Source organism: Euphorbia lathyris, chromosome 1 (genome assembly GCF_963576675.1).
Source record: "Euphorbia lathyris chromosome 1, ddEupLath1.1, whole genome shotgun sequence".
Lineage (NCBI taxonomy): Eukaryota > Viridiplantae > Streptophyta > Magnoliopsida > Malpighiales > Euphorbiaceae > Euphorbia > Euphorbia lathyris.
In genome coordinates this window covers 96,889,937-96,917,499 of record NC_088910.1, presented here as the reverse complement: position 1 = coordinate 96,917,499, position 27,563 = coordinate 96,889,937, and the positions used below count along the sequence as shown (strand labels likewise).

The 27,563-nt window shown below is 34.0% G+C and overlaps 1 pseudogene; it reads left to right on the top strand.

The window, feature by feature from the left end:
* The first annotated feature begins 3,161 nt into the window (after positions 1 to 3,161).
* Positions 3,162 to 27,563, top strand: part of LOC136218759 (uncharacterized) — a 42,763-nt pseudogene continuing 18,361 nt past the window's right edge.

Sequence of the window (27,563 nt, the reverse complement as noted above, 5' to 3'; positions counted from 1 at the left end):
GGATATATAAGTAATTTAAGATTTTTTTTTTAACTTTTTGACCGGTCAAAGCTGAGGTGGCGCGTTGACTAAGCGTTGACCGGTCATTTTTACCTGCTGTACACCATAGTGGGAGGTCACCTATAAGGTCGTACATATTAGTGAGACAAATTGAAGGTTGTACACCAAAGTGTGAAATGGGGTAAAAGTTATACACCATTGATGAAATTTACCCAATTTGGTCACAATGGGAACATGCTTAATTATTTAATTGTTGCTTTATATAATGGGTAGAAACCGGATACATTTAAACAATGATGCATTGCATGACTTTGTGAATCTCTAAGTTATTATGATTTCAAAGAGTATAATTACATGAGTTGAGATTCTTATTGATTTTCTGATTCATTAGTCGTATTTCACGTTCTTCGCCGTTATATTGTTTTGATGAGAAGATATGTGGAAAAGTTTTCACCTTTCATTGGAATATCAATTTCCACATGGTGTTAGGAGATGCACATTATTAGTATTTGTTTTGGACCATTTTTCCTTTTTATATTCTTATACTTTCTTTAGCTGCTAAATTTTCATCTTTGTTCATATACTCATGTAGAGAAATTCCTTTTACTTTCTTGAATGGATTCTGAGCATCAAGGATATTCTTGATATACATTGGATTTGTGGAACCAAGGATTTTTTGTTAAATTATCATGTTTTATGTTTAAAATATTAATTATTATTTATATCTAAGCACAATGAGTTTCTGTATTAATTATTATTACTCAAATTATATTTACAAACTGCAAGTATTGTATACTTCATTTGATTCGATTATATATAAATTATAGCATTAATAACATCGATGTGTTGTCTGCTGTTTCAATCATGATCGGTTTGTCTTGTCTGCTGGCCATGGATGTATGCTGCAATATGCTCTTCTTCACCTCGCTGGTTACGACAGTGTTCTGGTTGGTTGTTTTTGTTAATTTTGTTCTTCTTTTTGCTTCTATGTGAAATTGTGAATCCTTGCCATGTTTTGAGTCGTTAATTTCTTAATGATGAAGACTGAATATAAATGGATCTAGATTTTGTGTTTTTTTAAGAGTCTGGCCTCTATAATTGAATTTCTGTTTAAGCTCTATATCTCTGCTTAGTTGCTATATGGTTATTGTTTTTCTGTTCTTCAATGAAGATGATCATGATTTAGCTTGATTATAATTTTGGGGACAAGATAGATTAATTTGCTTAGATTCTCTCTTTTTACATTTAATCAATAGGAAGAAGACTTAAAGCAATCCCGTCAATGGGGAAGTAGAACCCCTGGACACCCTGAGAATTTTGAGACTCCTGGTGTTGAAGTTACTACTGGTTAGACTTTGATGTTGCTTCTTACATAATTTCATCTAGAAGAATTTTATTATCTGTATTATGTGTCACTGAAATTGGAACTCATAAGCTTTTCATTTTTCTCTGTAGGTCCTCTCGGACAGGGAATTGCCAATGCTGTTGGTTTGGCCTTAGCAGAGAAGCACTTGGCCGCTCGCTTTAACAAGCCAGACATGAAATTGTTAAATTTGAAACCTCAAATTAGGATGCTAAATCATTTTTTTCCGATTATTTTTATTGATCACAGTTTTTAAATATGTGTCAGTTTTAAATCATTTAACTTATCATATGTTTTAATATATAACTATCATAGACATTTTTTTAATAATATGAAATATAATATGCTTGCAATAAAGGATAGACTATAGTATAATAGAATTTTTTTAGTCCATCTATATTTTTGACTAAACAAATTATAATAAAATCCATCGGGTTTATATATTTCTTAAATATTTTATAGGATAATTTTCATATGTTAGTAAGATATTAAGAAAAAAAATCTGTGTAAAATCTCGTGCATTGCGCGGGTGTAAAGCTATGAAGGTCTTATGGGATTTGGTTGGTGCATATAAAGCAATACAATCTTTCATACCCAATAAATAGTTGGGATAATGTCCCAAAATAAGTCTATGGATTTTAGGGTAGTATCAATTTAGGCTCAACGTACAAAATAGAATCAATATAGGTTTAACAATTTAAGTCACGATAACCATTACGAGACACGTAATATATTACTCCGTTAAGTTCTGCCAATTGTACGTGGAGGGAGAAATCAAAACTTAACGGAGTAATAGGAATGAGTGTCCAATTCGTTATCGAGACCTAAATTGGTACTTTTTTTAAACGTTAAGCCTATATTGATGCTATTTTGTATGTGTAGCCTAAATTAATACTTCTCCAAAAATCATAGACTTATTTTGATACCTTTTCCCTAAATGTTTTAGACAACTTCACAACGATAATTTGTAATTAACTTATATATCTTAAACATAATCGATGTTTCGAAACTCTGATATTAGAAAGCAATTTTGGATGTGTAATGTGCTTATAGAAAAACTGTAAAAACGTTAATTCAAACTGTAAAAAATATTTTTTTTAATAATTTCAAATACAGGTGAAGTTAAAAACGTATTTTTTTAACCAAATTAGATGTTCAAAACTTACTAATTTGGTCATCAGTGGCTTAATGAAACCAAAAATAAATGATCAGGGGTGTAATGTATCCAAATAAAAGATCAATGACTTAATGAACCAAAAAATAAAATATCAGGGGTCTAATGATATTTTTTACCTAAAAAAAAGCCATAACCGTCAAACTAGATAGATAATAAATTTAAATTTTAAAAAAAATAAGATAAACATCAATCTTCATACATGTGATTAATATGAATTAAACTTGTGAATTAATAAAAACGTAGGAACTAACCATATAGTCTATCAGATAAGTTTAATCCAATAATCTCACCATAACCGTCAATTTAGATATCTAATAAATTTAAATTCAAAATAAGATAAACATCATTCTATGTAAAAAAATCATCCGTATAAAATTAACCAATTTTAATTTTAAAATAACTCTTGAAATATAAATCTATATATACTATTTATGGGTTCATTATTTTATTACGTTTTTGTTATATTCATTCCAAACATCTCTACTTGGAATCTCAAAAAAAGTAATGGCTCCAAAATACAATTTCGTCTCTGACATTAATGCAACTAAAAAAAAATGGAGGTTCAAAGCTCGAATTATAAGACTATGGAAGAGCTCACTACAGAAGAACGAGGGATTAGGCATGGTATTTTTAGATGAACAGGTAATTTTTTCAAACTCTTAACATAATCATAATTTTAACCTGTTTATTTTTGTGGTTATACTTAAATAAATTTATTTTCATGAAAAATAGGATTCAACTATTGAAGCTCAATTGTATCAAAATTGTCTCAAAAAGTTTGTGGATGTTTTAAAAGAAGGAAAAACATATGCCTTTGAGAGTTTCCAGGTGATTGAGAATGGAGGAAAATATAGGGCGTCAACGCATAAATACAAATTAAGGTTCATGTATAAAACATGTGTACAAGAAATAGATTGTCCACAAATCAAAAAGTCTTTTTTTGATTTTACATCAATAGATGATGTTCTCTCAAAAGCAGTGGATGTTAATTTTTTGATTGGTAAGTTTGTGAATTTCAAATAGATATTATGATAATTATTATTATTATTATTATTATTATTAATTATATTTAATTTTCTTATATCTTTGATTGGTTGTCAGATATAATAGCAGTGGTACTGTCTATTAGTGAAATGGTTAGTTATTCCCAAGAAGGAAAAGAAACACACAGATTGCATGCAATTTTGATGGACCATCAGTAAGAAACAATACAAATTTTTTTTTTATCATTTATCATTTTTTGAAATACGAATTAATTACACTTGGACATTTTCTGAGTGAATTACAATTTTTTTGGCTTAATACTAATGTATTATTATTTTTGTAATTTTATATAGCCAAAATGAAATTAAGTGCACTTTTTGGGATGACTATGCTATAGACATTAAATCATACTTTGCATCGAGTAATTATCCAAAAGTAATCATTTTTCAATATGCAAAAATTGGAGAATGGCGAGGTAAAGTTATTATTATATTCTTTCGATTATTGTATTATTTTAACTTGTGGTTAGATAAACTTTAATTGTTCAACTACAATAAAAAGGTTGTGCAACACTATCTAATTCGATAAATTCTTCGAGAATCATTCATGATGATGACTTTTTTGAGATCGTGTCTTACAAAGAGAGGTAATTTCGAACTCATTGTTTTTTTATTTCCCTATTTTATGAACATATATTTCAAACCATTATTGAATAAATAAAATATATAGGTTCAATTTGGATGAAGAAAAATCGTTGCGTTTGAGCCACTTATCTTCTAGCAATCTGACAAATACCCTTGGTGATTTCAACCCAAACTGTAAAATTTCATCTTTACAGGAAATTCAAGATTCCAACGAGGTAAATTATCTTTATACATCTCAACCCGTACATAAATAATTTAGACTCATGTTTCATGTTTTTAGGTGGGTGATTATGTGGTTGTTGGAACCATTGCATGCATTGAAACAAAGAACGATTGGTACTACAATTCATGTAGAATTTGCAAGAAAAAGGTTCACCTTGAGGACACCAAATATGTTTGCGTGAAATGTAATGATACTAATGCATGTGCTATTGTGAGGTAATTTTAATGACCTTAATTTTTTTTATAAATATTTATTATGTATAGTTATTTGTTTAAATTTTATTTAAATGTATCTGTTAATTAAGATTTTGAAATCTATTAGATATAAAATCCAATGTCGCGTTGTGGATGAAACTTCAAATGTGTCATTTGTTCTATTTGACCGTGATGCTTTTGATTTATTGGGAATAACTGCCTCTGACCTCAAAGGAAGTCAAGATGAGGTTAGCCTTTTAAAATAAATTAAATTTTACTATAGATTAAATTTAAATTGGATCAATATATATTTACGATCTCTAAAAAAATTGTAGAATCTATCTGAAGAAAAATATCCAAGTTTGCTAAATCAATTGGTGGAGAAGAAATACGTTTTCAAGATCCGAATTAGTCCTTTTAATTTGGACTTTGAGTCAGCACCTTATTCTATTTCTAAGATATCTGATGATGCCACGTTGATTGCACAATTTACTAAAAAAGGAGATGAAAATCAAGTAAGATTTTATTATTGATTCTATTATTATTATTTGTAAAATTGCCAAATTATATAATGTTTTTTTAACAAAACATGGTTTTTGTGTCATCAGGAATCAATAGATGGTGTAGGTGATAATCAGGAATTAGAAAGTTCAAAAACACCTACAAGTTCAAAGTCTAAACGGGTGATGATTATTCAAAGTTCGGATGAAAGCAGCAGCGCTGAAGATGAATTGTCAACAACAAAGATATCAAAGAGAATTAAGATCGAAAAGGATGATTGAAATATTATCTATTGACAATTTAATTTTTTTTGAAATTTTTTTTATTCAGAGAATATTTATTTTAGATGGTTTTTATTTTTTTAGTTGGCAAATTTTGGTTTATTTTGAATATTAATTGTTTGATTTATGAAATTTGAATAATTATTTTTATGGGATATTGTTCAATTATATAAAAAACTAGTTTTTGGCCCGTGCGATGCACGGATTCATCTTAATATATAAATATTAATAAAAATACAATCTAATAATTACAATTAATGACATAAATGTGTTATATAAATTAAATATTATTATTTGATTTTCACATTTACTTTAAATAATATTTTTATAGATAAATATAATAATAAAATAAAAACTAATATATTATATATTATATTATATTTTTTATCAGTAAAAAAGGAGGAAGTGACACCTCAGTTCCATCGTTACTGTTTTATATTATATATAGATATGTAGAGAATTAGAGAGATTTTAGGGATTAATTTAAATTCTGTAGTACTCTTAGATATATGGGGTTGAGGTCGGGGGTGCCAGCATTGCTGGGATGTCCGTCTTCGGCTCCTCCTCGTTGACCAGCCTTTAATAAAAAAATATATGGGATAAAATAATCTTTTTATAGATAAATATACATAATAAAATTAAAATTAATATATTAAATTTTTTTATCACTAAAAAAGGAGGAAGTGACACATCAGTTCCATCGTTACTGTTTTATATTATATATAGATTAGTGTTTTAGTGGAATAGTGTTTTGAATAGTAGGTTATATAAAGTGTTAGTGTTTTAGTGGAATAGTATTTTAAGTAGTGGATTACATAAAGAGTTAGTGGAATAGTGTTTTGAATAGTGGGTTAGAAGTGGGACCCCCACTTTCAACACACCAAATAACGTACAAATTGAATTCCTTTCAATATATAAATACTTGAATGAATATAAACTTATAATATTTGAAATACTTTTTTGTTTGGTATTGGCAGAAGCTTTTTTTATTTTATCTTTCATGAAATAGTTAGAAAGGTGAAGATACTGTTTGAGGTGATAGATGTGAACCCTCTTATTCATTTCATTTATTTTGTGAAATCTTCTTGATGTGAGGTAAGAAAAAACTTGATAATTTTTTTTATTATTCTAATTTTTTTATATGATTATATGCTTATATCCAACTTTATTTTGATTTTTATATTAATCTTTGTATCTATAGATTTGCATGTGATTTGCTGGTCACGAGCGCTCTTCAAGTCTTTGCATGTAATGGTAGCAGAAATCAGTCTTACAGGTAGATTTTTTCATTTAATTTAATTTTTTCTTTCCTTTAATCTAATAGTTTTTTTTATTTTGAGAAAATTATAGGCAAATTAATTGAAGATGTTTTTATCAATGTTTTAAAAACCGGACCGGCCATCGAACCAGTGTGACAAAGGGTTCAGGGGTCAATGGATTCAACCGGTTGACTCGGACTGGTTGAACCGGATGATATTATATATATAAATTAGTAATATATATAATAATTTTCCTTCAAAGAATTAATATATATTATAAAATAAATGTATGATAAATAATACTCCTACTATATAGAATATTTGTATTTATATTTTTTTTTTGTGAAAGTAATAGATGAAAAATAAGACTAAAGGCTTGAAAAATGAACAACCTGCAAAATAAAATGTCAGCAGAGTATAAGTAATTAAATTGACTTTACAAAAAAAAATTGATTGATTGAAGTCCAGCATAAAAACTCATGTTTTTCGTTCTCCACTAAAAAAGTCTTTTAAATTTGATTTATTTACTTAAAATATAAATATAGAAAAACAAAATAGTCACTTTTTTTACTCTTTTGTTAACACTAACACCGTATGATAAGGTTTGCATAGATACTTATAAAATAATTATAGCTGCCTTTTTGTTCTTAAGTATGTTACTTATAAAATTATTTTCCTTAATAATACTTTTCCTTATAAAGTTAATATCAACTAACATAATATTATTAACCATTAATATAAATAGGTGTCCGCTATGGTTACTTTGTTTTTTACAAAGTAACGTTACTTGGTGTGATTTTCACCATTGGATTAATTAATAATAATATTAAATAATGAAAATAGTAATTGTGAAATATAAAAAATATGGAAAGTCTCTGATTTTCCACTTTTAATGTTTAATTGAAAATAATTTTACATATTTTCCAAAAAAGAAAATAATTTTACATATACTTATTATATATATATATATAGGGGAGGGGTCTTGTGAGAACCCTTTTTTAGGTGAGAACCATTTGTTATGTGAGAACACTCAAACTACGTAGTTTTGAGTATGAAAATTAAGAAAAAACGCTACTGTTGGGGTGGGTCGAACCTTGGCCTCCTCATTAACATTCCACACTACTTACCACTAAGCTAATTGCATTTTGTGTGTATTTTGTTGCGCGCTGCTTAATATACCACTGCTCTTGTAGCTTCTATTGTTTAATATTTGACGCATACACTTATTAATATCAATTAAATACGCATAATAATAAATTATTAATAGAAAAAAATGTGCATAATAATTAATTATTAATAGAAAAAAATCTAAGAACATGCTCTAATTTCATATTTATTTAATTCCTCTATATTTTTATAATTTATGTTTTAAAATGTTAAGGACGATGTTCTAAATATTGTTACATATGTTATAAACTTTATAATTTGCGTGCTAAAAATTAAGTATAATGTTTTAAAAAAATAGTAACATATGTTCTAAAAAATATAACGTATGTTCTAAAGTTTATAGTTTGTATTTCAAAAATTAAGTATAATGTTCTAAAAAAATCAGTAGATATCTGGATCGTTTTTTCATTTATTCTATAATATAATTTATAACTCATGTTCGAAAAAACATAATACATGTTCTAAAAAACATAATGTATGTTCTAAAAAATATGTCGTACGTTCTAAACTTCATAGTTCGTGTTTTAAAAGTTAAAATATATGTTCTAACGTATGTTTTAAAAAATATATAGTTTGTGTTCCAAAAACTAAGTATAATGTTCTAAAAAAATCAGTAGATATCTAGATCGTTTTTTCATTTGTTCTATAATATAATTTATAACTCATGTTCGAAAAAACATAACACATGTTCTAAAAAACATAATGTATGTTCTAAAAAATATGTCGTACGTTCTAAACTTCATAGTTCGTGTTTTAAAAGTTAACATATATGTTCTAACATATGGTTAAAAAAATATATTTTCTTTTTTTTGCAGCAAAAAAATATATTTTCTTTTTTTTGCAGCAAAAAAAATATATTTTCTTATATAACATAAATTACAAAAATATAAAGGAATTACATAAATAAGAAATTGGAGCATGTTCTTGGATTTTTTTCTATTAATAATTCATTATTACGCATATTTTTTTTATTAATAATTCATTATTATGCATATTTATTTTGTTTTCTATTAATAATTCATTATTATGTATATTTAATCGATATTAATAAGTGCATGCGTGAAATATTAAACAATAGAAGCTACTAGCACAATGCTATATTAAGCGGCTCGCATAATATTATACATAAGAGAAGCAATTGTCATAGTGGTAAGTAGGGAGAGGGTAGATGGAAAGGTCCCAGGTTCGACCCACACTTGTAGCATTTAGTGTTTTTTATTGATTTTTATTGATTTATATACTCAAAACTTGAGTGTTCTCACCATAGGGAAGTGTCATCACCTAAGAAGAGGTTCTCACTTGATCCCTCCCCTATATATATATATATATATATTTTCTTTTTTTTTTTTGGTCAAAAAAAGTTTAGGTAAGGGTACGTATACACATATATATTTGATTATACAAGTTTATTTTTTTTTATTATTGTTGAGATAATAACCCAATATAGATATATTTTAGAAATATTTAAATTTTTGTCTTTGTTGAGGTAAATTTAATAAAAAAAATATAGTGATTTTTATTTGTTGTTTGTTATTTTTAACTTAATTCGGTTTTTTCGGTTTAAACCAAACCGAACCGCATATTTCGGTTCGGTTTTAATTCGGTTTTACATATTGTTCGGTTCGATGTCGCTTTGAATTATTTTGATGATTCGACCCACACTTGTAGCATTTAGTGTTTTTTATTGATTTTTATTGATTTATATACTCAAAACTACGTAGTTTTGAGTGTTCTCACCATAGGGAAGTGTCCTCACCTAAGAAGAGGTTCTCACTTGATCCCTCCCCTATATATATATATATATATATATATATATATATATATATCAATGTTATCAAATTCGGATTGGACTGGCCAGTTCAACCGTTTCAACAAAAAACCGGTCAGGTTTCCGATCCGAATTAAACTGGTTTCTTATATATGCAACATACTGGACAGAACCGGAATCTGTCCGAAAACCAGTCTGACCACGGTTCTAAAAAATAAAACTTACACGCGCTAGCAAAGTTACCAACGCTTGCTTCATTATTCCTTAAAGTATTAAGGCAATGTATTTCCGTTGATGTGGAACTTTATTTATTATACACAAACTAAGATTGGTTCCTCCTATATGTGGGAAAGCTTTTTATCCTAAATTCTCATTGCACCATTTTCTCATTTTATCCAGATATACTCTTTCCTCACTTTTTCTGATTCTTAACCTTTTTTTCTAAATAATTCTTAACTTTTTATTATTCTTTAATTATACCTTGAACTTTATTATATATTATAAGCAGCCATTTTCTTGTTACAAAAAGTTTACTCGAGAAAATTTAATTTAAATTTGGAAAAGAAAAGTATGTCATGCCATGTTAATGTATTAGATTATATATAATTGGTAAAAAATAATTTCAAATCAATTATATATATAAATATTATTTATTTATTTATTTATTTATTACGTTATTCGGTCTGACCAATCTGAGTCATCCACTTTATGGTGTCCTAGAAAGCGTGAGCTAAATGTATAAAAATTAACAAATAAGCCTTTGAGCTTCTAACTATTTTTTTTTAAATTTAAAAATAGCAGTAATTAACATGAATGAGATTTTTTTTTTGCAGGATGTTTCCAAATGACCAATCTCTCGCAACATTGGAACAAACTCGTCTTGCTAGATTGAAGAGGAAAAACAAGTTGATTGAGAAACGCTCACACAATAAAATTTTAAAAACTAATACATCACAAACTGGTAATTTTAATAATTTAAATATATTGAATTAAGTCTATGATTGTTTTGTTATTATTAAGTCAATTTTGTTAATTGCTTTTTTAGATTAACAATCTTCAATATCTTTATTTATAGTTGCAGATCTCTCCAATGTCGGCTCATCAACTAGACAAGTAAATATAATTTATGCACATTATAAATTATAAATCAGCCATTTATAATAAATTTATATATGCAAATGTAAAACTTATTTGACTTTCCTTGTGTGCTAAGCAGACACCAAATCATCTGTTTTTCCTATCACGAGAAAATTCTCACTTGCAAAGCCATGAGGCAAGGATGAAAAGGAAGAATAAATTGCAAAAGAAGCGTTCCATGAACTTAAATTCCAATATAAAGGAGTTTCGATCAGGTAATTAATAGATTTTGAATATATCGATATTTTTACATTTAAATATCCAACCAAAAAACTTGCAAGTTAATTAAAATCATTGTGTCAAAATCTTAAACTTATTTTGTATCATAAATTTTATTTCATATGAGGGTTAAAATGGTGCATTATGTTTTATAGATATGTGATTTATTGTTTGAAATAATTATAGTTATTTGTGAATTAATAAACATTTTTTTTGAGTTGAAGGTGTTTCATCTACGGGTATAAAGAATTTTCATGCGAATGAAGATAGAAGGATTTATCTACAAGACATTACTAATGGTATTTCATTAATTTTATGTTACGAAGTAATTATTTATTCAAATATTAGTCAATTTCATAATAATTCATAAATTCATATGTAGGAAACATTAATTCATTTGAAAACTCACCAGTTCGTGAAAAGCGTAAGCCAAACACCACCACGTCGGATGATGTGCATATTACTAATGGTATTACATTTATGGTCCATAAATATATTATTTTCTATTTGTATCAAAATTTAATCACAAAATTTATATGCATCGTTTTAATATTGTATTTGAATGTTTTTATTCTATTGATCAATATATAATATTTAAATACAATAAGTAATATACTTAGAATTTTTTTAATAAACTACAAATTATGCAAAATGCAGATATATTGGATTTTGGAGTTCCCGAATATATATGCTCTTTTTGTGGTGCATTATTTTGGTATGAAGAGCGAATTCGTAAGTAACGAAATTCCAGTGTACCTATATTTACATTATGTTGTGGGGCTGGGAAAGTAAAATTACCGTTAATGAGTGATCTCCCAGATACATTGCATAATCTTTTGTATGGGAGTGACAGTCGAAGTAAATCATTCATAGAAAATATCAGAGCATATAATATGATGTTCTCATTTACATCAATGGGTGGTAAGATTGATTCTTCACTGAACAATGGAAATGGACCATATGTCTTCAGACTTAATGGTCAAAATTGCCACTTGATTGGTAGTTTGCTACCACAACATGGATCACAACCAAAGTTTGCACAACTTTACATACATGATACAGAGAATGAGATTTCTAACAGAGCGGGATCTTTTTGGTACGTTATTATATGTTTTATCATTACTGTAGCAGAATTAATTTTTTTTTATCTAATTGTTACCTTTTTCAATATATCAATCCAGCTCTCGAAATTCGAAGAAATGTTTTGACGAATCCATCATTAAGGACCTAAAAGTTATGTTGGACGAGTACAATGTTTTAGCACAGTCATTTAGAGTAGCCATGGATAGATTGGCTAGTGATGAATATCCAGAGGTAAAATTAAGATTGATTGGAGGTAGGAAAACAGATGGGTGAAGGTACAACATGCCAAGTGCTTCGGAAGTTGCGGGTTTAATAGTGGGAGATGTTGATACTTCAGAAACTTCCAGAGACATTATAATCGAGACTAAGAATGGTATGTTGAAGCGTATTAATGAGTTACATCCATCTTATCTGCCTATGCAGTATCCATTGCTTTTTCCATTAGGCCAGGATGGATTTCGAAAAGATATTTTGTTTAACAATAATAAGAATGGAAAAAGGGAAACAATTAGTATGCGGGAGTTTTTCAGTTATCGAATACAACAAAGAAACAATGAACGATCATCTATTTTGAATTCACGGAAGTTGTTTCAGCAATTTTTGGTTGATTCTTACACAATGATAGAGGCCGAAAGGTTGAGCTACATTAGGAACAATCAAAAAAATTTGAGAGAAGATTTATATAAAGGGCTATCAGATGCAATATTGAAAGGCGAAACCAATCCGTCCTCAAGTGGGAAAAGAATCATTCTACCATCATCATACGTTGGTGGTGCAAGGTGCGTGTACTCTTAAATTATAAAAAAAAGTCAAAATTTATTTAATGTTTTTCAAAAGTTGTTAAATTTCAAATATTACATATAACATTATCTAACAAAATCTTAACTAATATAAGTGTTTGATATTAACCTTAGGTACATGATGCAAAATTATCAAGATGCGATGGCAATATGTCGCTGGACTGGATATCCTGATATTTTTATCACTTTCACATGCAACTCAAAGTGGGTGGAAATACAAAGATTCATTGACAAAGAAGGCTTAAAAGCAGAAGATAGACCGGATATAATAACAAGAGTTTTCAAGATGAAGTTGGATAAGTTGGTTCATGACTTGAAAAATGATAAAGTATTTGGAAGGATAAAAGCCCGTAAGTCCTTATTTTTATAATATTATAATTTAGAACATTTCAATAATGAGTATTCTTACACATGTTTGTACATGACAAATTTGTTGGTCCCTAGTGATTAGTTCCAAGGGGGGGGTTAGGAACTAATGTAACTTTTTTCGCTTTTAATTATGCTGACTTAATGTTATTTTAAGAGTTTGATAACTCAGCGTGTTGGTCAGCACGGCCGATTGATTAGTCAGACAGTTTTAGTTCTATGCTGACTAAGACGGCTTGCCTTGAGAGTTGGGAATTGACACTTGAAAGGTCAGCTTCCAACTCAGCACTCAGATTTACTCAGTTTCAGTTTTAACAATTTTATAAGGTGAGTAAATATAACAAGCAACACATGCACATATATATATATTGAGAGAAAGAGTTTAGAAGTTACTCAGCACGACTTATCCTGGTTCGGCCTCTCTGCCTACGTCCAGTCCCCAGTTCCTCCTGGGATTTTCAATCCAATACTGAGCTCTTTCAAGGTAGAGCACAAACCCTTTACAAGGCAGTGAGTATGCAAGAGTACGTCCTCTATTCGTCTACTCAGCTCCTACTAAGTACTACAACCCAGCACTTAGATTTTTCTACCACTGAATACTTATAACCAAGTACTCAGCTCAACACTCTCAATATTCCTATTGATTACACACTTGTTCTTTTTCAAGTAAAGAACACTTTAGATGATTACAAAACAATCAATCTAGCATTTACACAGAGAATAGAAAAGTTGGTGTAAGATCTTTTTGTATTTGAGTGCTTTCAAGATTTTCTCTCTTGTAATTTTCTTTTGATACTACGGCAAATGATCCAAGAATTATCATTGTCCTTTTATAGATGAATTTCTGAAGATTGTATCATTTGAGATGATTTAGCCGTTAAGTCCAAAACGGCTCTTTTAGCAGACAGCTTCTGGTCAGCTTCAGTCTGTTCCGCCATTCCCTTTTTCTGTTTTCTTCAGGCGTCAGGTTTTGTCTTCTTGCATCAGACTTGTCTTTTTGTGCTAGTTGTCTTTTACCAATAATCCATTGACCCATGTTTCTTAGAATTAGTCTTCTTTGTATTTTCGAGACTTCAATTATTGGTGCAGAAGATTGGCAGACTTTGTCTTTTAGTAAACGGATCCTCCATGCTGTCCTGACTGTCACTCAGCTTTATTCGTTCTCTTCGAATGTTCAACTTTCATGCTGAGTTCCTTCTTAGTCAGCTCCGTTCTGTTTGTATAATTCTGAAGGAGTCTTCTAATTTAGTCAGCTTTATTCTGGCAACTTTGAAGGAAGCTTCTGGTGCTAAGTTTTACTCCACTCAGCTTCTATTCTTTCATGTTGAGTTCCATTCAACTCAGCTTGGCTTATGCTGACTTTTGTCCTGTTTAACTTTATATATATTTTTGCACTCAATATTGAACAAACACATTAGTACAATTAAATCAAAGCATTTAAATTTAATTGCCTCTTAATCATGGATGATTTTGTCAAATCAAAATCTTGTGGAAAGGTGTTTCAACAAACTCCCCCATTTTGATGTTGGCAAAATACATAATTATGGAACTCAGTTATAAGTTACCCCATGATTGATATATTTTTGAAATGACTCCCCCGTAAGGGTTGCTGATGCGGTTTCTGCGAAACCTCACTAAGGGATAAGTGTACCCCGTCGTTATCAAGTAATAAATTTCTGGTTTAAGTCCAGGTTATCGTCCACAGGATTTATTTCTGCAAGTATCAAGCTACTCGGTCTCGGATGTTATCTAGGCTTAGGGGGTTTTGAGTTTGGTTTGTTTAATTAATCTACTCCTAGGTTGAATTATACTAATCCTAGCTAAGTTATCTAATTCTAACTAAATTATCTAAGTTATTCTACGCCTAACTAAATTACTCTACCCCTAATTGATCTTTCATTAATGAAACTATTCGAAGGAACATGGTATGAACGATAATAATAAAGATAGATTATCAAGTCTATTAAATAAAAACCTAATCTGAGTCACTTGTATTCAAGGCGATTAACCCTACTTACCCTCCTGAGGTTCCTAGCGCGTGATTCCCTAAGGCCGAAACTAGGTCTAAGGCTCAGTAAATTAGCGCTTAATCAACTAAGAGGTCGTCAATCTCCTAGGCTCTGACTAGGTCAGATTCAGCTCGCAATATGTGCCTACTAGATTTTGGGGCTTTTGAATGAGTTAAACCAATTGAATAAAGCGTAAGACGGAGATTAGACAAATAATCATAGAACAAAACAAGAGCTAAATTATTATTAAAGGCGAAGATAATTGTCACAAGATACAATAAGTCAAGTTCGGCAACTGTATCAAAGAGTACAAACAAGGAAAGATAAAAGGAGATACAAAAATCCCTTTCAGGGAACCTGTTTACTCTGCAGCCGGTGACTTAATCTTAAGGACGGACCTTGGTAATTCCTCGGTAGAAAGCTTTGAAGGAGCTTCAATGGAGGTTGAGGAAGATGGAGAAGATGGAGAGGAATTACAAGGGGAAAGCTAAAATAATTTACAAAAACGAAAGATGCCTAATTTACAATTGAAAATTCCTATTTATAGACGCGTCTCGGGCCTCGTTTTGACCTATTTTCGTGTCCTTATTGGTGTAGGAAGACGTGGGGCCGAACGTGGCTTCGTGGGGGCGGAATTGGTCTTTTTAACCAATTCCAGCAGGGCTGCTCGCGCCGAGCAGCCCCCTGCTCGCCGAGCAGGCGCCTAGTGGCCTGCTCGCCGAGCAGAAATGGCCCGTGGGGCCCTGCTCGCCGAGCGTTTTCGCCCGAAGCATGCTCGATCCAAGCTCGATGAGTTCCGCGACCTTTTTCGTCCGACTTCACACCTGCATACGCATAAAAACTCCGGAAAACATTAGTCCAAAAAGCCAAATTGATCCGTCAATCGCTTATTTTGAGCAAACGCTTCGTTTGGTGCGACTTTTGACGGACCAATTAGCTTTAAAAGATAACGGAATTCTAATACGCATGCTATTTCGACCGTATTTGCCTAAATTGATTACAAAACGAGCCTAAATGGTGAAAAGTAAATAGAATGTTTTCAATTCCTAACTAACTCACACAAAAGCATTTGAATGCGAGAATTGCTCGCTTATTAACCGAATAACTCTAAAAACCGTCCTAAAACCGTACCCAAAGATAGGGGTTTTTGACCCCTATCAAACCTCCTCGCACTTAAAACTTTACTTGTCCCCAAGTAAACTAAAAAACTAAACCCGCCATCACAAGCAAGCTAGAAAACTTCCCAGTTTGACTAGGTGCTTGACACAATTTCGAGCATCTGTAATTACATGCATTCGGGAATACAAAGTAGAGACACGATATCCAAAAGCTGCATTTCAATTATCATGGGTCATAGTTTTAAGCAAATGGACACATGTTCAATTAAACGAGTTTAAGGGGATCGCTAAGTAAGACACCTCACCATAGGTAGTTCACTCATTCACACAATTTTCGGTGGCTAAGGTGTTTACTCTCGGCTTATGTTCTTGCTTAGGATTACGTTGATTTTGCACGTTCATCCGAGTTCCTCTACTATGCTATATGACTCCGATGATATCAGAAATAGCCTCTAATTGGGGTTGTAATGTGGTTAGGGGGTTAAAGGTACAACAAAGGTTACATGTTCTAGCGCTTACACAAACAGAGTTAAAATGGCTTTAGCAAATATGAAGTGACTGAGCTTTTTATTCATCCCTTATTATTTTTTTTCTTTTGGGATGTTTTCTTGAGACTTTTTTGATTTTTAGGAACTGGGGAATGAAGTTTTGTTTTCCCTTTTTGTTCGTCTCTTTTCTTTTCTTTTTTTTTTCTGTTTTCCCTTTGTTTTTTCCTTTTTGGAATAGTGATGCTCATTCACTTCTTAGCCTTTTGGCTTGCTACTGTAACGCCATAAACAAAGATAAAGTGCTAGAAGAAAACAAGGCTCAATTCGAGCTTGCAAAAACAAAGGCTAAGTAGCGAACCAAGTTGTGGTTCGCAAAAACGGGTTAGAACGAAAGAAAAATCTACAAACTACAAAAATGTCGGCTCAAAGGGGCTTCCTAGAGTGGATGAAAAAGAAAAAAAATAAGGTAAAGAAAAGGATTAATTCTAATGAGGCTGATTCATCGTTTATCATCTCAAATCATTGCATGTAGGTTCAGCACAATATTAGGTGCAAAATCTGTAATCTTCCACAAGTCAAAGCATTCACACAAAAATGTCAAGAAAAAGAGCTTTTTGATGTTCGCTCTTAGGCTCAAATTCAGCTCACAATTCTTTGGGTTTCAATTTTGTGTTTACTAGTTTTCCCCAAACTCAAGTTTAATATCCCATGCCTTCAATTCTTAAGTTATCTACCTAAGTAATGATTTTAGCATTTCTTCAAAAGTAGGGTCTAAATGCAAACTGTAGCTCATGCTTTTACAGATACAAGAGTTGTGTCCTACGCCTAAACTAGTTATCATGCAATTTTAGATTCGGCTCTCAGCCCTCAAAGACAAATAACGAAGTTTAAATTCGAAGGAGGTTCACGGTTTTAGGTCATAAACATGCAAAAACATAAACAAAACCTAAAAACGCTAAACTAAACTAGACACGACGCAACAAAAATTTAAAATTTATACAATTTTTGTAAGTTTGTCTACCCCTCCTCCTCACACTAAAAATATGCAATAAGTTCCAAAATTGCATCTAAAACCATCAAGCGCATGTGCAAAAAGTTAGGGTGGAGAAGACAACTTACTAAACAAAGTTAAAAATAGAACTCTATAATTGAATTAAAAAGAAAAACAAACCTAGAAAAAGTTTAATCCAAACTTGGGTTGCCTCCCAAGAAGCGCTACTTTATAGTCGGTTAGCTCAACATGGAGTTCCTTCCTAGGTGTAAGCTTCTACTCGCGTTAGGAACTCGAACTCCTTGAGAAATAACCCGTACCTACAAAACGGATTAAGAGCCTCTAATAAGTTTAATGAAAGCAGGAGGTCGAATTTAAACATATTATGAAAAAGTTTGGTTTGCTCCCTTTTGGATTCTCTTGGTAGGTCGAAGAGAATGAAAACTTCTGAGCATGAAGCAAACCTAAACTTTTCTAATTTTTGAGGAAAAGGTAGTTGAGATACACAAGTTTTGATTTGATCTTTTATCTCTATCACATGATTTAGAATTTCAGATTTTGAACCGGGGTTGCTTACCACTTCCGGTTCCTCACTTACCTCGGGTGATGCATGTGATAGTGGACTTGGTTCTACCTTTTTGTCATTCCTCAAGGAGATGGCTTGAGCTGATTCCCTTTGTGGGATTTCTATGTTTTCCTTTATGCCTGGGAGAGCATCTCGGGATTGCTCTTGCATCTCATGGTTTATTTGAGCCAATTGGTTGCTCAAGTCCTTGCAAACCTCCTCGTTGATTGTAAGTCGGGCTGATATTCCTTTCAAAAGGGACATCACCTCATCTCGTGAGCTAGAGGGTTGTGGAGGAACTTGGCTTGCTTGTTCGTAAGGGAACATTCCCAATTCGTTTTTCCTGTGCTCATTAACAAACCTATTTGGAGGCCTCAACATGTTAGGGTTCCCGTAGGAAAGATTTGAGTGTTGAGGTCTCCTCCAATCACTACCATAAAAGCTGTAAGAATTGGGGTTAGAATTATACCTTTGGTGATTACCCATAAAACTTACACTTTCATTGGTGTTGAGGCTTAGTTTCGTCATCAAGATATCCATTTTCTCATTTAAGTCGGCCATGGAGGGATTGGGAGCCTCATTCTCTAGGGCATGAATGTATTGTCTTGATGGGATAGTAAACTTTTGAGCTTGCCACTCGACTCTTTCTTGCCAATTCATTGATCAGAGAATGCTGAGAAAAAGTGAAGTTCTAGCACAAAAGTTGATAAGTAAAAGTATATAGAACAAATACAAAAGATATGAACAAGTATAGAAGTTATAAAGAATTATATATAAACAAGTATAAACGATATAAACAAAGGATATTCACAAGGAATGCCTAAACTAACAAATCGACCTTTGGTTCGATATTGCAGAAGAAATAAATCCCCGGCAACGGCGCCAAAAACTTGATGCGGTTTCTGCGAAACCTCACTAAGGGATAAGTGTACCCCGTCGTTATCAAGTAATAAATTTCTGGTTTAAGTCCAGGTTATCGTCCACAGGATTTATTTCTGCAAGTATCAAGCTACTCGGTCTCGGATGTTATCTAGGCTTAGGGGGTTTTGAGTTTGGTTTGTTTAATTAATCTACTCCTAGGTTGAATTATACTAATCCTAGCTAAGTTATCTAATTCTAACTAAATTATCTAAGTTATTCTATGCCTAACTAAATTACTCTACCCCTAATTGATCTTTCATTAATGAAACTATTCGAAGGAACATGGTATGAACGATAATAATAAAGATAGATTATCAAGTCTATTGAATAAAAACCTAATCTGAGTCACTTGTATTCAAGGCGATTAACCCTACTTACCCTCCTGAGGTTCCTAGCGCGTGATTCCCTAAGGCCGAAATTCGGTCTAAGGCTCAGTAAATTGGCGCTTAATCAACTAAGAGGTCGTCAATCTCCTAGGCTCTGACTAGGTCAGATTCAGCTCGCAATATGTGCCTACTAGATTTTGGGACTTTTGAATGAGTTAAACCAATTGAATAAAGCGTAAGACGGAGATTAGACAAATAATCATAGAACAAAACAAGAGCTAAATTATTATTAAAGGCGAAGATAATTGTCACAAGATACAATAAGTCAAGTTCGGCAACTGTATCAAAGAGTACAAACAAGGAAAGATAAAAGGAGATACAAAAATCCCTTTCAGGGAACCTGTTTACTCTGCAGCCGGTGACTTAATCTTAAGGACGGACCTTGGTAATTCCTCGGTAGAAAGCTTTGAAGGAGCTTCGATGGAGGTTGAGGAAGATGGAGAAGATGGAGAGGAATTACAAGGGGAAAGCTAAAATAATTTACAAAAACAAAAGATGCCTAATTTACAATTGAAAATTCCTATTTATAGACGCGTCTCGGGCCTCGTTTTGACCTATTTTCATGTCCTTGTTGGTGTAGGAAGACGTGGGGCCGAACGTGGCTTCGTGGGGGCAGAATTGGTCTTTTTGACCAATTCCCGCAGGGCTGCTCGCCGAGCAGGGAAGACTGCTCGGCGAGCAGGGCTGCTCGCGCCGAGCAGCCCCCTGCTCGCCGAGCAGGCGCCTGGTGGCCTGCTCGCCGAGCAGGCCTCCAGAGGCCTGCTCGGTGAGCAGAAATGGCCCGTGGGGCCCTGCTCGCCGAGCGTTTTCGCCCGAAGCGTGCTCGATCCAAGCTCGATGAGTTCCGCGACCTTTTTCGCGCGACTTCACACCTGCATACGCATAAAAACTCCGGAAAACATTAGTCCAAAAAGCCAAATTGATCCGTCAATCGCTTATTTTGAGCAAACACTTCGTTTGGTGCGACTTTTGACGGACCAATTAGCTTCAAAAGATAACGGAATTCTAATACGCATGCTATTTCGGCCGTATTTGCCTAAATTGATTACAAAACGAGCCTAAACGGCGAAAAGTAAATAGAATGTTTTCAATTCCTAACTAACTCACACAAAAGCATTTGAATGCGAGAATTGCTCGCTTATTAACCGAATAGCTCTAAAAACCGTCCTAAAACCGTACCCAAAGATAAGGGTTTTTGACCCCTATCAGTTGCACATATTGTCTTAACTTAATTCTAAACCTTCCAAGATTTAATTGAATTATCCTTAAGACATTTGTGTATACTGACTTAATTTAATGTTAGATTTTTCAAGACCTGAGCTAATTTGATTTAAGTCAGTTTTCAAAAATATAAGAAGTATGTTGCTACTCAGTTTATTACCTAAGTAATTTAGTGTTAATGTATACTGAGTATGTTTTACTTCTTAATTTGTTTGTTCAATTTTATCGACCAGATTGAGGAAATAGTACTTGACATAGATTAAATAAAAAGATAAAGCAAAAAAAACATATATGAAAGTTTCTATGCAAGTTCTAAACATTTACTAGACTATATCTAGTTCTACTTCTTCTGAGCTTGGGGGTCAGCTTGAGCTATTCCTTTGCCTTTGTCTTTTCTTCCTGAGACATTACCTGCAAGCTGAGTTCCTCCTTGACTTGTCTCCCCCGTTTTTCCATCATCGGGTTTATAAATGAATGTGTCGGTGCGAGCATGAGAGGAGAGGTGAGTTGAATAACGCTGGAGCCTCCTAGTACTTTCGCGCAAGCCATCAATTATAGGAACATTGTCATCTTGGACATGGCGAGGAACCCGAAGAGAACTGCTAATCATGCTGAGCAGGCATTCATGAGATTTGCTAAGCCAGGTGAGCGAGCTGGTGAGTTGACCAAATGATTGGTGGTACATCTTGAGTAAGGCAGAGTCATAAAATATGCGCTGGGCATTGTTGATGCGCATTGCCTTCATAATCGCCTGGGAAAAGCTCAAGAGTTCACTGTTGGAAACTGGATCAACATCCATCTGTGCTTTGTTGATGTTGAGTAGGCTGACTGCTTCACTCAGTTGGTCAATTGTACACTGAGAGGAGGAGGATACTAAGTCATGCGTACTGGTCAGCTCAGCATTAAGCTTGGTAAAGCATTCTTGAAGTTCAGCAGAGGTGGCAAACTCAGCATTGCCAGGTGCGCTTGATTGGGTCAGTTCTGCAGTTAACTTAGCAAAATATCCTTGAAGTTCAGCTGAAGTGGCATACCCTGGATTAACTTTTGATGGTTGTTGGATTTTGCCTTCAAGCGAGTTCAGATGGTTCACCATTGTGAGAACCAATTCAGTCAACTTTGTGATTTGGTCTTGCCGTGGTTGCTGAGTTTGAATGGTGGTCATAACACTTACTAGATCATTGAGTCCTCTTAGTTCATTGAGAAGCTGAGTGATTCTAGGCAGTTGAGAGGACTCAATATCCGAAGATCTAGCAGCATCAGCTTGAGGAGGGTTCAATTCTTGAAGCAAGGACTGAGCAGAGGCAATGATGCGACAGTCTGACTCAGTGGCATTCAAGTAGGTGAATTGAGCCGCATTTGACTCAGAGGCTGGAATTGAGCTTGATGGTGGAGGAGTTGGCTCTTTGCCAGATTGATCACCTTGATTGGTGACTGGACTTTGATGCGGAGTATCTTCAGGGGCTGAGTTGTCAACATGCTGAGTTGGAGGTGGAGTTTGGTTAGTCATGTTGACCTGCTCATTCTGAGTGGATGAAGTTGAAGCAGGATTTGGTCCATCTTGAGCAGTTTTTGGATTCTCCGAAGTCTTGGCTTATTCCTCAATATGAGTAACAGAGGCTTGGTTTTGCACAGGATCCGTTGGAGGAGACTCAAGCTCAGCATCATGAGAGAAATATTTGAACTGAATTTTGGAATTTCAGCATCAATATCTTGAGGAGGAGAGTCTGCAAGAAGATCAATAGCTTGAGTTTTATGGGCTTTCTTCTTAAGCCGCTTGAACTTTGTTTCTTTGGCAGGAGATGGGTCAGCTTGAATGTTCTCCTCATTAGTATCAACTGTCTCTTCTACCATAGTTGGATGCTCATGTTGCTCATCATGATCCTCAACAGCAACAGTTTCTTCTTCTTCAACTCTTTGCTCAGCATCACCCTGAGGTTGCTCAACATCAGCATGTTCTTCCTGCTCAGTATGGACATCTTCCTCAACATGAGTTTCTTTGTCAGCTTCCCTTTCTACTTCAACATTTGTTTTCTCAGCTTGTTGCTCAGTTTCTTTCTCAGCTTCCTTTTCTAGGTCAGTTCCATGACCTTTGGACGATACAACCCAATCTAGGGGATCAGCTTCAACTATCTTTAAGGAATTAACCTTCTTCCTTTTCATCAACGGGGATTCTGGAGTTCCCTCTTCTTCATCCTCAGGCACTTCTGGCCTCTTTCTCTTCTCTGCCGACTCAGCTTTCTCCTTAGCCTTGTCAGCTTTAACTTTTTCTTGAGACACTAGTCTCACTTTCTTTGGGACAACATTGATATCTTTAGAGCATGTTTCAATGGCCTTTCTCTTCTTCTTCTTCTTTTCCTTGGGTGACTCAGCAGGAGCCTCCACTACTTTCTCAGGCTCATTTTCAGGCTCAATTTCTAGCTCAGCTTCATCATTTTCCTCAGCATCTACAACTTCTTCATATCCTTTCAACGGTTGATTGTACAACAGTCCAACCAGTAGAGCTGCTGTGATCTCACTTCCCAAAGTGTCTGTTTCATTTATTGTCTCAATCTGTTTGTCCTCAATGATCTTAGTGATCAGAGAACCCAGCCTGAGCTTCTTTCCATTGTGTTGAAGAGCCCCAACCAGAAAGACGGGCATGTTAAGTGGAGTGTAGGTCAACATGTGCCATATGAAGCACTGTTCAAAATTTGAGGCAGATGAGGCTGAGTTGAGTTTGGGGAAGATGAAGTTGGTCAGCATGTAGTGAGCCATCTTCTGTTCTTGCCCCATACACGTGCTGGGTATTTCTCCCTTGTGATCTTTGGGTTTGCATAACCCCTTGATCTTGTCAAGCTTTTCTTTAGGTACCTTCTCTTTTGTTGTCCTAAATTCTATTCCTTCGTCTGGTAAATCAAGCAAAGTAGCTAGATAGGCAGGGGTTATGGTGATTTTCTGACCTTTGACTGTAGTCTCCAAATAGTCAGCATCATCCTCATCAACAAGCATGTTAGAGTAAAATTCTCTGACCAGCCTGGGGTATGTCTTTTCGGCGAGTGAGAAGAGACCGGTCCATTTGTTCTTCTCGATCCAGTCGCAGAACGGTTTCTCTGAGGTGACGAAACCTGGAGAGAACCATCTACATTTCAACACTTCCAAGTTGTTGACCTTTTTATGGACCTTGATCATATTCCTTTCGATTTGCCTCGAAGAACCAGTGGGGTCAACTTGATTAGGTTTGCCAGAGGTTTGGCCAGGCTGAGTGGTGAGGTTAGAGATTTCGTTCTTGCCGGAAGCCATTGTTACAGAGCAAGGTTTTTAAGGTTTAGGGAGAAAAGAGAATTCGATTTCAGAAGATCGTAAGCGTAAAGAGTAATGAGTGGGGATCCTTCCACTACTTATAGAGCTTTGAGTCATTAATGAACTAGCCGTTTTCATCTTGGGACTCTAATCGACAAAGATTCTACCATTTATGACAGGTTCGGTGCATGGGTATTCATTATTACTTGCGTTTTCCTAGGTATGATTTGTTACACGTGTCATTGTTAATTGGTGCAAGTGGGCATTTACTCAGTTTGCCAGAATATGGGTCGTTTATGATACTGAGTATTTAATTTTACGTGGATGGATTTCCTATCTCTTAGTAACTCAACATACGTTAATCACACAGCATGTGCATCTACTCAGCATAGGGTGATTACTCAATATGTCTATCTACTCAGCACAACGTATTTACTCAACATTTATATCTACTCAGCATAGACTATTAAGCTCAATGTGCAGTAGTTACTAGATTGATATCAGTCAGCATGACAATCACTCAACATTTATTCAAATATTTAGAATTATTGAAGAGGATTAGACATACCGATAGCTTCCCTTAGTATGTTAAATTGCTCACGAGCCAAGGGCTTGGTGAAGATATCTGCAAGCTGTTCATTTGTTGGCATATAGGTCAGCTTGATCTCACCTTTTAGTACGTGATCTCTGATGAAGTGATGCCTTATGCTGACATGCTTCATCCTGCTGTGTTGGATAGGATTATTGGATAGATCAATAGCACTTTTGTTGTCACATTTGATCTCTATTGTTTCAGTTCTTACTCCATAATCCTCAAGCTGTTGCTTTATCCATAGGACTTGAGCTACACAGCTTCCAGCAGCAACGTACTCAGCTTCAGTTGTAGACAGAGCAACTGATGACTGTTTCTTGCTGAACCAAGATACTAGACAGCTTCCAAGGAAATGGCATCCTCTTGAAGTACTCTTACGTTCTAGTTTATCCCGTCCATAGTCAGCATCAGTGTATCCTATGAGTGTGAAGTCATTTGAGGCTGGATACCACAAACCTGCATCAACTGAGCTTTGCAAATATCTAAAAATTCTTTTTACAGCAATTAAGTGAGATTCCCTTGGGTCAGCTTGATATCTTGCACAATAACATACTGAGTACTGTATATCAGGTCTACTAGCGGTGAGATAAAGTAAGGAGCCTATCATACCTCGATAAAGTTTACTATCTATTGACTTACTTTTCTCATCTTTGCATAGGACAGTATCAGTACCCATAGGGGTTGATATGGACTTACAATCTTCCATATCAAATTTCTTTAACATCTCCTTGGTGTACTTGGACTGACTAATGAAGATGTCGTTCTTACCTTGCTTGATCTGAAGTCCAAGGAAGAAGCTGAGTTCTCCCATCATAGACATTTCGAACTCAGTCTGCATCTGTTTGCTAAACTCTTGACATAAGGAGTCGTCAGTAGCACCAAATATTATGTCATCTACATAGATCTGTGCAAGTAGGGTATGTTTACCCTTTTTCTTAATGAACAAGGTTGTGTCAGCTTTTCCTCTGACATAGTTCATGGTCAGCAGGAAGTTGGTCAACCTTTCATACCAAGCTCTTGGAGCTTGCTTCAGGCCATATAAGGCCTTCTTGAGTTTATAAACGTGGTTTGGAAATTTTGGATCTTCAAAACCGGGAGGTTGATTAACATATACCTCTTCGTTTATAAAACCATTAAGAAATGCACTTTTAACATCCATTTGATACAATTTAAAATTCATGAAACTAGCATATGCACACAATATACGTATAGCTTCTAACCTAGCAACTGGTGCAAAGGTTTCACCATAATCAATGCCCTCTTGCTGACTATAGCCTTGGGCTACAAGTCGAGCTTTGTTCCTGATTACATTTCCATGCTCATCTAGTTTGTTTCTAAAAACCCACTTAGTTCCTATGGATTTTTGATTCCTAGGTTTAGGTACTAAATCCCATACCTCATTTCTCGTGAATTGGTCAAGCTCCTCTTGCATGACATTGATCCAATACTCATCATGTTCAGCATCAGCAAAGTTCTTTGGTTCATGAACTGATACGAAAGCAACGTTGCTAAGGAACTTCCTAAGCTGATCTCTAGTCATTACTTTGTTATTTGCATCATCAAGAATGGACTTTTCTGAATGTCCTCTTGGAATTTTTATCTCCTTAGGTAATGTTGAGTTGTTTGGAGCAGGTGTTTCTACAATCTCTGCAGGAACAGATTGGTCAGCAAAGGTAATTTCAGTTTTGATTTTACCTTTGGTCAGTTCTTGTGTTGATGACTCAGCATGTCCATTCTGGTCAGCAGAAGCTGAGTTCAACTCGTCCTCCATGGGTTGAGTTGTCTTACCTGCAGGGTTAGTTTCATCGAAATCTACATGGACTGACTCTTCTACAACTTGGGTTCTTTTATTATAAATTCTATATGCTTTGCTGTTTGTTGAGTACCCTAAAAAGATTGCTTCGTCAGCTTTGGCATCAAACTTTGCCAAATTATCCTTAGTGTTGAGTATAAAGCATTTACACCCAAAGGCACGAAAGTATCCAATATTGGGCTTTCGTCCTTTCCAAAGTTCATAAGGAGTTTTCTTTAATATAGGTCTTACCAAGGCCCTATTTGTTGAAACACCTTTCCACAAGATTTTGATTTGACAAAATCATCCATGATTAAGAGGCAATTAAATTTAGATGCCTTGATTTGATTGTACTAATATGTTTGTTAAATCTTGAGTGCAAAAATATATAAAGTAAAAGACAGGACAAAAGTCAGCACAAACAAAGCTGAGTAGAAAAGAATTCAGCATGACAGAATAGAAGCTGAGTGGAGTTAAAGTTCAGAAACAAAACGGAGCTGACCTTAAAGGAACTCAGCATGAACCATGAATAAACGAAGCTGAGTATTCGTCAGGACAGCACGAAGGATCCGTTTTACTAAAAGACAAAGACTGCCAATCTCCTGCACCAATAATTGGAACCTCGAAGACACCTAAGAAGACTGATTCCGAGAGTCATGGGACATTGGATTATTGGAAACAGACAACTGGCACAAACAAACAAAACAGACACTAGAAGACAACCTGACGCCTGAAGAAAAACAGAAGCAGGGAATGGCGTACAGTCTGAAGCTTCCCAGAAAATGTTCCCCAAAAGAGCCGTTTTGGTTGCAACGGTCAAGACATTTTAAACAATCAAGTCCACAGGTTCTCGTCTATAAAAAGACAATCGAAGAACCAAAATATGTACCGAAGCATCAAAAGAAAAATACAAGAGAGAAAATCTCACTCAAGAACAAAAAGAATCTTACACTCACTTTTCTATTCTATGTGTAAATGCTAGATTGAGTTGTAATCATCTAAAGTGTGCTTTAGATTCAAAAAGGAACAAGTCTG